The sequence below is a fragment of the Neovison vison genome, chromosome X (assembly GCF_020171115.1).
Source record: "Neovison vison isolate M4711 chromosome X, ASM_NN_V1, whole genome shotgun sequence".
Classification (NCBI taxonomy): Eukaryota; Metazoa; Chordata; class Mammalia; order Carnivora; family Mustelidae; genus Neogale; species Neogale vison.
In genome coordinates, this window is record NC_058105.1 from 16,447,023 (window position 1) to 16,459,746 (window position 12,724).

The following is a 12,724-nucleotide window of genomic DNA, read 5'->3' on the forward strand; positions in this document are numbered from 1 at the left end:
TGGTATATACAGTTTACCAGGATCTATTCAATAGTGCCTGCCATGTGGGAGGCATGCCACCAGGGTTAAAAGGCAAATGATTCATTAGGCTGGAAAGAAGACCAATGTACAGACTAGGTTGGTCAGGGACCTGGGATCAGATCAAGGCCAAGAAATGATATTCCACATCACCACGAATCCTGGCTTGTCACTGTCATCTTGTTAGGGGACTCTCAAGAGAGAAGATGCAGCTTGACCTTGTCCAAAAACTGGAACCAACGATTGGTGAAAAGAGTAGAAAATGGTATAGGACAAGAGGTCCTTCAATTCCTTGGCCACACTGCAGGGCTTCTCTTGCTGTCCCCATCAGCATGAAATCGCTTCTCATACTCCTTTCCGTGCTTGATAAAAAGTTCTCCTAAACTTTTTAATAAATGCCGAAGACTGGGTAAGGAACTGATCTGGAATATTTTATTCATCTATATAGCTTAGAAATTAAAAGATGGGAAAATAGCTAATTCAGTATCTCTCATACATAATCTTATGATAGGATTCCGAGTACAGTCACACTGAACTGGGAAGTATTCGGAAATTACTTTTTTAATTAGAGAAATCAAATATCACAGTTTTTAAGGAACCGATCATGAGATGGGAAAAGAAATGCGTGGAGTGTTGTGGTCATTTCTGGGTACCACACTTGAAGGATATTGACAAACTGGAAAACATTCAGAAGCCAATGGCGAGGGTGGTACAAGGTCTAGAAACCATCTCATAAAGATTAGAATGGAAACCTAGAGGAGAAAGATGGTATTTGGCTCTTGCCAAATACCTGGTGATGGACATTTGGGTTGTTGCCACCTTTTGGCTATTGTGAATAATGCTGCAAGGACCATTAGCATACAAGTATCTGTTTGAGTTCTGGTTTTCAAGGAGTGGAAATCTTGGATCATATAATAATTCTATGTTTAATATTTTGAGGAACTGCCAAATTGTTTTCCCCAGTCACTGCATGATTTGACATTCTAACCAGCGATGTACAAGGGTCCTATTTCTCCACATCCTCACCAATACTTGTTACTAGGGGCTGGATTGTGTTTATTTTGTGGCATTCCCTGTGACAAATTGGGACCAAATGATGGAAAGTAGATTTCAGTTCATTATCAGGAAACATTTTTGAATGAGCAGAACTTTCTGATAGTTGAAAGGCCCTTTGACTCTCCTTCAGTGAAAGTTCAAACAGAAGTAAGCGAAGAGTCCAGTAAGAGTGGTGAGGAGTCCTGATCCTCTCATCCCCTCCCTCGTATAATTAATAGCTGCAGATAAGTTTCTAAAATATACTTATTTTAACTTCTATTATTTCTTGATCATACAAGTAACCAATATTCCATGCTGAAAAATATGAAAATACAGACAAGCAAAGAGAAAAATAAATGAAAACAAAATCATCCATCTTCTTACCACCCAGAGACTTAAGCATTTTGGCATACAGCCTCACAAACCTTCTTCTGTTATATATCCATATAAAATACATACATATACTTTTTTAAAACAAAAATGAAATCCCATTAATCACACTGCTTTTTTACTTTACAATATAGTATAAACATCCTTCCATGTCAAGTGATATATGACCATGTCATCACTCTTAATGGGTGCACAGATTTCCATGGAATGAATGTACTGTAATTTGTTTAACCCAGTGTTTTCCAAAGGGTCTACATAACATAAATCTTACAAGATGACCCTCAAAAACAAGAACTTAACTTAAAAAGTTTAAAAATGCTTCACACCGTATCTCTTTATCTCTTTTTTTGGGCTTTCACAGTGTAAAAGAAATGATTTTAAATGATTTTCCTCAACCTACTTGACCATAGACTCCTCATGGTCTTCCCCTTCTTTCATTCTTCAGGACACTTACTTATTCACATTTGATAAAACACCCTGAGGAATGATGGCTTAACTCATTCTTTAGTGTTAAATATTAGGGTTTTGTTCTTTTACACAGAACTTGCCATTTTAAACACTTTTAAGTATGCAGTTCTGTGGCATTGATTACATTAACAATGTGCCACCATTCCCACTATCGAATTCCAAAACTTTTTCATCATCCCAAGCAGAAATTTTAAACATTATGAATAACTCTCCAGGGGCCCCTGGGTGGCTCAGTGGGTTAAAGCCTCTGCCTTACGGCTCAGGTCATGATCCCAGGATCCTGGGATCGAGCCCCGCATCGGGCTCTCTGATCGGCAGGGAGCCTGCTTCACTTCCTCTCTCTCTACCTGCCTCTCTGCCTATTTGTGATCTCTGTCTGTCAAATAAATAAATAAAATCTTTTTAAAAATTAAAAAAAAGAATTATTCTCCATTCCTCCTCCCACCAGCCCCTAGTAACCTGTAATCTGTTCTATCTCTACGAATTTGTCAATTTTAAATAGCTCATATAAGTGGAGTCATGCAATATTTGTCCTTTTGTGTCTGGCTTATTTCACTTAGCATAATGTTTTCAAGTTTCATCCATGCGGTAGTATGTACCAGAACGTCATTCCTTTTTATAGCTAAACAACATCCCATTGTATATATCGAACACATTTTCATCCATTTATCTGGTGATGGACACTTGGGTTGTTGCCACCTTTTGGCTATTGTGAATAATGCCACAAGGAACACTAGCATACCAGTGTCTGAGGCCTAGTTTTCAAGTAGAATTGCTAGGTCTTATGACGACTGTATGTTATCACAGAGTTTAATATTTTGTGGATGTTTAATATATTTTATGTGTTTAATGTTTTGAGGAACTGCCAAGTGTTTTCCATTGTCACTGCATTATTTTACATTCCAAACAGCAATGTATAAGGGTCCTCTATTTCTCCACATCTGCATGAATACTTGCTACTCTCTCTTTTATTCTAGCCAACCTGGTGGGTATGAAGGGATCTCTCTCTGTGGTTTTGATCTGCATGTCTCTAATGACTTAAGAAGTGGAACATCTTTTCATGGGCTTATTGGCCATATGTATATCTTCTTTGGAGACATGTCTATTCATAAAGTTGTTTGCCCATATTTTAGTTGGGTTCTTTGTCTTTTTGTGACTGAGTTGTAAGACTTCTTTATATACTCGAGATTAAACTCTTCAGATACGATTTACAAATATTTTTTGTCACTCTATAGGATATTTTTTTCACTGTCTTGTTAATGTCCTTTCATGCACACAAGTTCTTAATTTTGATAAAGTTCCACTTATCTATTTTCTTTTGTTGCTCCTGTTTTTAGTGACATAGCTAAGAATCCACTGCCAAATCCAAGGTCATAAAGATTTACCCCTGTTTTCTTCCTAAGAACTTAATGGTTTTAACTCTTAATGTTTAGGTTGTCGATCTATTCTGAGTTAATTTTTTGTATATGGTGTGAGGTAGGAGTCCAACTTTATTATCTGGCATGTGGATATTCAGTTGCTCCAGCACCATCTGTTAAAAACATTACATTTTTCACACCTACAAATAACATTACAGTAAACATCCTTTTCAACCTGTTCCATATTTTCCCTAAGAAAAAATTCTAGAAGAATTGCTATATCAAAAGATATGCACATTTTGAAGGCCCGTGATACATCCTACTAAACTCCGTCCAGAAAGGACATTAAGAACACACCACAGGGAATTCAAACACCAGTTTCACCAAACTCTCAACAGCTATGTGTACTACAAACAAATTTTAAATCTCTGCTAATCAATGTGGTATGGGAATGTATTCTAATTAAAGTTTAAGAGAGTTTTAGCTGAACTTGCCTTAACAGCCCTAACATGCTAGCCTCAGCACCTTCCTTTCCAAAGGCTTCACACTTATGAAAAGATTATCTAAGAATAGGACTCGATGTAAACCACTGCAGAGTTTAATATAAGTCTAGTTAAGCAAAGAAACGAAACCTCCCCTCTCGTAAGAGTGGGGTTAGCAATGGAAAGTATAATTAGGTTCCTCCACGGGATAATGTAATTTCAAAATATTTCCTTCCTCAGCACAAAGTCACAAACCAGCTGTCTGCGACTTTCAAGTGTGTCCTTTTTTTTGTTTGTGTTCAGGGGAGAGTTTTCAAGCACAAGAAGAGCCAGGCCATGAAACCAACTAAACTGAAGTTAGAGGGTTTTTCTTAGAGCCGTATAATGACTATCAAGGAAAAAGAAAAACGATTTTGCTGGTAGTCTGTTTTCGTACTGGCTGAGCACTTCTGAATGTGAATCGTGCCTGAGTTTTTACAACTGAGGTAGCTTTTTTTTTTGCCCTGTCTCTTTTGCTTCTCTGAAACAGACATACCAAGTGTATCTTTATTTTGTTTTGTCTCAAGCTGTAGTTATTAGAAAGAAAATGTTATGGTGAGTGCTTTGTCAGTGGGAACTTGTTATTAATATGGAAATCCTGAGAGGATCATTTATCCACACAAAACAAGAAACCAGGGGGAAATTAGCTTTCCACATTTCATCATAAAGCATGCATAATTCATAGAAGAGAGGAAACTATTGATGAGGCTGATCAAAATGAGTTTCTTGTTGCCAGAAAGAATAAAAATATTAGGCATAAAGCTCTCTAATTTCCTCAATATTTTCTTAAAGCTTTCTGACGCTTAATGCCATTGTGACTTTCACTGTTACAGTAGCAAAGATGAAGGCAGATGCTTTTAAAGAATCAATAAAATTTTAAGAGGCAGAAAGGAGCTTGTAAAATACCTAGTTTGACTCTATTTTACTTATTGGAAATCTGAAGTCCAGATTGGTGCAGCGACCTGTCGAAAGTCACAGAGAGTGAGTGACCAGAGCTGGAGCCGCGGGTCAGGTCTCCTGACTCTTGCACTCATGATGTTGTCTGGACATTCCCTTAAAAGGCTGACATAAGCAGCTGTGTCACCAGTTTACTTTGCTGTCACTGATGCCACAGAGATCTCCAATCATACATCTATATCTATATCTATATCTTATTGGTCAGTTTATAGAATTCAGTTAATGTATTAATTTTATTATTAACTTAGCACATTTCTTCTGAGAGGCCATGGTTATTAAGTCTCCCACTATTAAGAAAGTTGAGCAAGTTTCCAAGATTCCAATATGACAGATGACTCTTTCCACCCATATGTTATTGACATTTTTTAAAAGATTTTTAAAATTTATTTATTTGACAGAGATCACAAGTAGGCAGAGAGGCAGGCAGAGAGAGAGAGAGGAGGAAGCAGGCTCCCTGCCGAGCAGAGAGCCTGATGCGGGGCTCAATCCCAGGACCCTGGGATCACGACCAGAGCCGAAGGCAGAGGCTTTAACCCACTGAGCCACCCAGGTGCCCCTATTATAGACATTTTTAAAAAGCAATCTCATTGACTCTTGGGTTAAGAACCTCATCGGAAGAAATCTGTGAGATATCATGGAACTTAAGGGAAACAAGGCTACCTTTTTTTGCCAGAGTATTTATTGTTCTTTTGCCTTTTCTAAATGCACAGTTTCAACTATCTGACAGGGAAGCCTACCTATATGATAGATTTTTCAAGCTCAACTTTTAAGATCTAAAATATTTAAAAACACTTGAGGCAAACTGTAATTAGTTTTCTCCATAGATATCCAAAGTACCATACATGCATTTTCATCACGAATATTTATATATAGTTGCTTCTAGGTGAATTTTAAAAATTCATTTAGGAGATGAGATTAAATATATCCTGTAGTGGGGGTAGTAATAATTCAAGGAGCGGGACAAAGATTAATGCCAAATTAGAATCTTAACTCATCTGCTTTTAATAGCTCATTTGATTTGCCTTGGTTCTAAAGATCCAGTGAAACAGGCCACCTAGATACAAATTCCCACTCCATCCCCCCCCTTTAACATAAGAGCTTTCTGATAGTGAGAGCTGACCAACAGCAGAATGAACAGTTGTGTGAGCAAAGTTCGTTCATTACTACTGGAAGTTTCAAACTAAGGCTAAAAGATCATTTGTCTGGAATTCTTAAAAGGATTTCTGCATTGAGAGGTAGCCTAAAAGGCTTCTAAAATCCTGTCATTCCAATACTGTCCTTCTCGCCTACTTTCATAGTGCAAGGGTCCTTCCACAGGTGTATCTCTAGTCATCTGATCTTAGACCGCCTGGCCTCACTATTATTTTTGTACTTATCCTGCTTGAAGAGAGGGATGGTATTTTCCTCATCTTCCCGTATTTTACAATTTTAAGTATAGCTTCCTGTACATAGAAAGTATTCATTAGACACTTAATTGAATATAATTGAAATTAGGAGCCTGATTGGTTGATTTACGTATTATAAATCTTCAGAACCATATTTTTTTCCCTGACCTGAGAATCTTATTACTACAGGGAGTCTTCGTGTTAGGAGAAATCTGCAGTGCTGCTCTCTTTTTTCAAAAAAGATTTTATTTATTTATTTTTCAGAGAGAGAGTGAGAGAGAACACAAGCAAGGGGAAAGAAAGGCAGAGCGAGAAGCAGACTCCCTGCTGAGCAGGGAGCCCAATGCAGGACTTGATCCCAGGACCCTGGGATCCTAACCTGAGCCAAAGGCAGACACTTTACTGACTAGCCACCCAGGTGTCCCAAGGAGTGCTGCTCTTTTATAAAATTGTAAGTAAAATAGGAATATTTGATTGAACATGAATACATATTAAGGCTTAAAAAGGATGCTTTGAAAATATTTAAAAAATATACTTCCACTTTCATTTATCCTTTTATTGATAATGTGAAAACTAGCTTATCTGTCTATAAACATAAATTTATATTTGGAAATAAGCATATTTTTATAATATATAAGAAGACATACCAATGCTATGTTCAATATGGTCACCTCTTTTTTTAAAAAAAATATTTTATTTATTTATCAGAGAGAGAGAGAGAGAGGGAGAGAGAGCGAGCACAGGCAGACAGAATGGCAGGCAGAGGCAGAGGGAGAAGGAGGTTCCCTGCCCTGCAAGGAGCCCGATGTGGGACTCAATCCCAGGACGCTGGGATCATGACCTGAGCCAAAGGCAGCTGCTTAGCCAACTGAGCCACCCAGGCGTCCCCAATATGGTCACCTCTTGTTCTCATATATTTTTAAATGGGTTATAAGATAGATGATTTGAAAAACTAACTTAAGAAAAATGGAACAAGTAAAATAAAAATCCCCGAAGTATTCTGCTGTGGGTTAAATGTTTGATTAAATTGTGGGTTAAATTGATGTTGAAGTCCTAACCCCCAGTATCTGCAAATGTGACCTTAGATGGAAATGGGGTCTTCGCAGATGCCATCAAGTTGACATGAAGTCATACTGGAGTAGCCTGGGCCCTGAATCCAGTGACCAGTGTCTTTGTAATAACCACATGAGAACACAGGAACACAGGGAAAAGCCTATACGATGACAGAGACAGAGACTGGAGTGATAGGCCTGCAAGGCAAGGATGTCTGGCACCTGCCAGAAGCTACGGGAGAGAAATGAACAAATTCTGCCTCAGAACCTCCAGAAGGAACCTACTCTGATGACACCTTGATCTTGGACTTGTAGCCTCCAGAACTGTGAGATTATCTACTTTGTTTAGGCTACCCAGTTTGTGGTACTTCGTCATGGCAGTCCTGGGAAACTAATACTTGTCTTTTTCTGTGAAAACTGACATGACGGCTCCTTGGCAAGTTTAGGATGACAAAATACAGTCTTACCATAACTGAAAGTAATCAGTCACCCTGACAAGTGTGAGGTGATACCTCGTTTTGATTTCTGTTTCCCTGCCCAGCAACTGTACTACTAGGTATTTACCCAGAGGATACAAAAATACTGATTCGAAGGGGCATGTGCACCCTGATGTTTACAGCAGCATTATCAACAATAGCCAAACTATAGGAAGAGTCAAAATGTCCATCAACTGATGAATGGATAAAGAAAATGTAGCGTATATATATAATGGAATATTACTCAACCATGTGTGATGACATGGGTATATTAGGGTATATTATGCTAAGTAAAATAAATTAATCAGAGAAAGACAAATACCATACAATGTCGCTCACATGTAGAATTTAAGAAACAAAACAGCTGAACACTAAGGGGAAATGAAAGAGAGAGACAAACCATAAAACAGACACTTAACACAGAGAACAAACTGAGGATTGGTGGAGAGGAGGTGGGCAGGGCATGGGCTAAACGGATAACGGGCATTAAGGGGGGCACGTGTTGTGATGAGCACTGGGTGTTGTATGTAAGTGATGAGTCACCAAATTCTACTCCTGAAGTTCATGTTACGCTCTATGTTAACTAGAATTTAAATAAAAACTTGGAACAACAACAGAAGAGAAAAAAAAATCAACCACAAAAAGTATCATGTAAAGGTTAGAACTACTTTGGTCTGAAAACCACTTAAGAAATGAAAAATCATTTAAGAAACAGATCCTCCCAAAACAAAAGCTCAAAAGGCAACAGATAGGAAAACCAACTACAAAATCCTTGATTCTGAGCATATTATAGTAAGTTGTGGCATCCTGTAATACAACTAAAACAACAAAAATTAATCAAATGGGGTGAAAGGAATTGTCTGAATTGAAAGAGATGCATTCAGATTGTCAAGATTACCAAGATTTATTGATTAAAACTCTTTATGGGATGCCTGGCTGGCTCAGTTGGTTAAGCGTCTGCCTTCAGCTCAGGTCATGATCCCAGGGTCCTGGGATCGACTCCCGCATCGGGCTCCTTGCTCAGCAGGGAGTCTGCTTCTCCCTCTGCCTGCTGCTCCCCCACTTGTGCATGCACTCTCTCTTTCTGACAAATGAATAAAACCTTTAAAAAATAAAAAAAAAAAAAATAAAAGCTCTTGGGACGCCTGGGTGGCTCAGTTGGTTGGACGACTGCCTTCGGCTCAGGTCATGATCCCGGAGTCCCGGGATCGAGTCCCACATCAGGCTCCCAGCTCCATGGGGAGTCTGCTTCGCTCTCTGACCTTCTCCTTGCTCATGCTCTCTCTCACTGTCTATCTCTCAAATAAATAAATAAATAAATATTTAAAAAAAATAAAAAATAAAAGCTCTTTATACAACTGATTAGTAGTCCCACTCACGCTGTTCACTTTCTCCACCCTTGGTCTTTGTTACCTGAATATTTTGCAAATCTTTTTTTTTTTTCCATTTTGCCCAAGTGTCGATGATACATGAGGACACGGCCTGTCACTGATCTACAGTTCCAGCAAGGAACATGGCTGCAGTCCCACCTCATCCCATGAGGGCCCCCGTAGATGTTCACAGTTGGTCCAGTAAGGGTCTGGCCAGTATAGAAGCCGAGTTACAAAGGCAATACTGATAGTTCACTTGTCCTTGGCCAAGTTGTAGAATCCTGTCCCACTTTCAGAGACTATCATGATCCCAGTCATCTCATAAATATTCATTTATTCGTAGGTGAACAAAATCTCCCCCCACATATCTAGTTATGCTAATCAATTCCACTGGGGTCACTGTCAAACAATTCTCTCTCTCTCTCTTTTCTAAGATTTTATTTATTTATTTAGTTGAGAGAGAGGGAGCATGAGCGAGCAAGACAGACTGCTGGAGCACCAGCAGAAGGAGAGGGAAAAGCAGGCTCCCTGCTTGGGCTCGAGCCCAGGACCCTGGGATCATGACCTGAGCTGAAGGCAGAGGCTTAACCCACTGAGCCACTCAGGTGCCCCTGTCAAACAATTCTCCACACAACGGTCTTTTCTCATGTGGGGTATACTTCATCCAATTTTCCTCATTCTGATTATTTCTAATGACAAGGAAAAACTTTTTATAAATATTTTAGATAACAATTCCTATTTCATTAGCTAAGGAAATTTAAACTAATTCTGAACTTCATGAGGATGCATTTCTATTTTTCAAAATGCTAATGCTATCCTCAATTACTTAAAGCACTCACTTTAGATTTTAAATTTTTAACATAATTTTTCTTATTCGGAAAACCTTTAAGACTTTTGAATAGAAAATTGAGGTTTAAACAAACATTTGTAGTCCTTAGGGGACAACTGGAAGCATATGATTCCTGCAGAAAACCCCTAACATATTAAGCCTTATTTAATCCAATCAGTAGTCATGATGATGAATAAAAAGTAATTCATAGAAATGTAAAAGACCACAATTTATCAACATTGTCTTTTTTCCACACTTAATTAGAATACAAAATTGATCAGGGATAATCAGGTTAAGTACAAATTGAGTAAAGCCCAATTACATATTATTTTCCTGCTATTCAATTACCTTTTATCATCTTGTTTCCCCTACCTATTTCTTCCCAGCCAATTAAATATCCAAGGATTCAGGTGCAAAATAGGCAATCCTTGTATCAGCATAGTATAAATGGCTTGCTTTTATTTTTATTTTTTTATTTTTTAAAGATTCTATTTATTTATTTGACAGAGAGAGACACAGTGAGAGAGGGAACACAAGTAGGGGGAGTGGGGGAGGGAGAAGCAGGTTTCCTGCTGAGTGGGGAGCCCCATGTGGGCTTTGATCCCAGGACTCTGGGATCATGACCTGAGTCGAAGGTGGAGGCTTAATGACTGAGCCACCCAGGCGCCCACTAGCTTAGTTTTAAAAACTGTTAAGATAGGTGATTTTTCCTTACCAAGAGGAACTAGCAATTATTGAAAATATTAAGAACTAGCATGGGCTGGAGCACCTGAGTGGCTCAGTCATTGGGCGTCTGCCTTCGGCTCAGGCCATGATCCCAGGACCCTGGGATCCAGCCTGCATCAGGCTCCCTGCTCAGCAGGAAGCTTGCCTCTCCCTGTCCCACTCTCCCTGCTTGTGTTCCCTCTCTCGCTTTGTTGCTCTCTGTCAAGAAAGAAAGAACGAATGAACGAACTAGCATGGGCATTCGGCACCTAACCTAAAAAATTACTTTACTTGTTGATTAATGGAACAATAATATTTCATCAGGACTTACAGCTGTATCTACTTATTCATATAAACAAATAGTGCTCTCAATTTTATTTTTAAAAAAATCGAAGTGCAGAGACGCCTGGGTGGCTCAGTCAGTTAAGCCGCTGCCTTCAACTAAGGTCATGATCCCAGTGTCCTGGGATCGAGTCCCACATCAAGCCCCTTTCTCAGCGGGGAGCCTGCTTCTCGCTCTGCCTCTGCCTGCCACTCTGTCTGCCTGTGCTCGCTCTCTGTCTGTGACAAAGAAATAAATTAAAAAAAAAATCAAAGTGTAGCATGTTTCTACACATTAGCAGCTTGAAGACATGATTGTATCTTTGATATAGTTCTTATTTGGAAAACATGTTTTTTTAAAAAAAGAGTTTATTTATTTATTTAATAGGGACACAGTGAGAGAGGAACACAGGCTGGGGGAGGGGGAGAAGGAGAAGCAGGCCCCCCCAGCCCCGCCAAGCAGGCCTCGATCCCAGGACCCTGCGACCATGAACCTAGCCGAAGGCAGACGCTTAATGACTGAGCCGCTGCTGGAAAACATCTTTGAAAGTATCACTACATTGGTTTTAAGGGCATACACAGCAATTAGATATGCAAATTCTGTACATAACAGAATTTTAGAAAATTGAGAAAATAAGGTAATAAGAAATAGTTACTCTAACTTGTGTATGTGTGTGTGAGAGAGAGAACAGAGAAGCAAACATTTTTCTCCACTGGTGAGAAAATCCTGGGATGGGGGAATCATTTAGTTGAAAGTTCATCCACTACAATACATGAAGAACGAGAATCAAAAGTTGATATGGGAGAATGTGACAGCGCTGATTCTTTTTTCTAAAAAAGATTTTATTTATTTATTTGACAGAGAGTGAGAGATCACAAGTAGGCAGAGAGGCAGGCAGAGAGAGAGAGGGAATCAGGCTCCCTGCTGAGCAGAGAGCCCTATGTGGGCCTTTAACCCACTACATAGAGATCAAGACCTAAGCCAAAGGCAGAGGCTTATCCCACTGAGCCACCCAGGCAACCAACAGTGCTGGTTCTAACTGGTCAGTTACAAGAAGAGCCTGCACCACTATTGTTTACATCAAGAATATCTAGAGATAGACTAGGACAAGAAAATGCTATTCATCAACAACAGAATTCAAAAGATCTCTGTGCATTCTGCTTTGTCTACAAATGAACACAAAATATGTGAAGCCAAGAACTGGCACTAGTTACAAGAGCAATTTCGCAAGAGCAGTAAAACAAAGCCAACGGTAACATTAAATAAAAATCCATTCACTGTATTTCTCATCTTGATTACTAAAACATGCTTTCTTGGCACACTTTCCAATAATATGCTCAGCCTAACAAAGCACACAAAAATCCAAGGAAGAAAAGATGGGCCTAAGATGCTCTCCAAGCTTGGATTTTTATATATTTCTCTAACACCTCCTTTTTTTTTTTTAAGATTTTATTTATTTGATGGGGGAGACGAGGAGCAAAAGGGGAGCGGAGAAATCTCAAGCAGACTCTGTGCTGAGCTCAGAGAAACCCCCTCCTCCACTGCAACAAGGGGCTTGACTTCACAACCCTGAGATCATGACCCTGAGAGCATGTCCCGAGCTGAAACCAAGAGTCAGATGCCTAACTGACTGAGCCATCCAGGCGCCCCTTCTCTAATACCTCTTAATCAAATGCCAAGACTCCACTTCTAAAAATGTATCCAGCATATATTAATGTCACACATAAATAAATGTGAGGGAGAAGAACTAAAGTTAATAGCATTCACTTGGGATATCAGTTTTATAACTTCTAAAAATATTTAATAATACTTCTGAATATATACTACTGTATGAATAG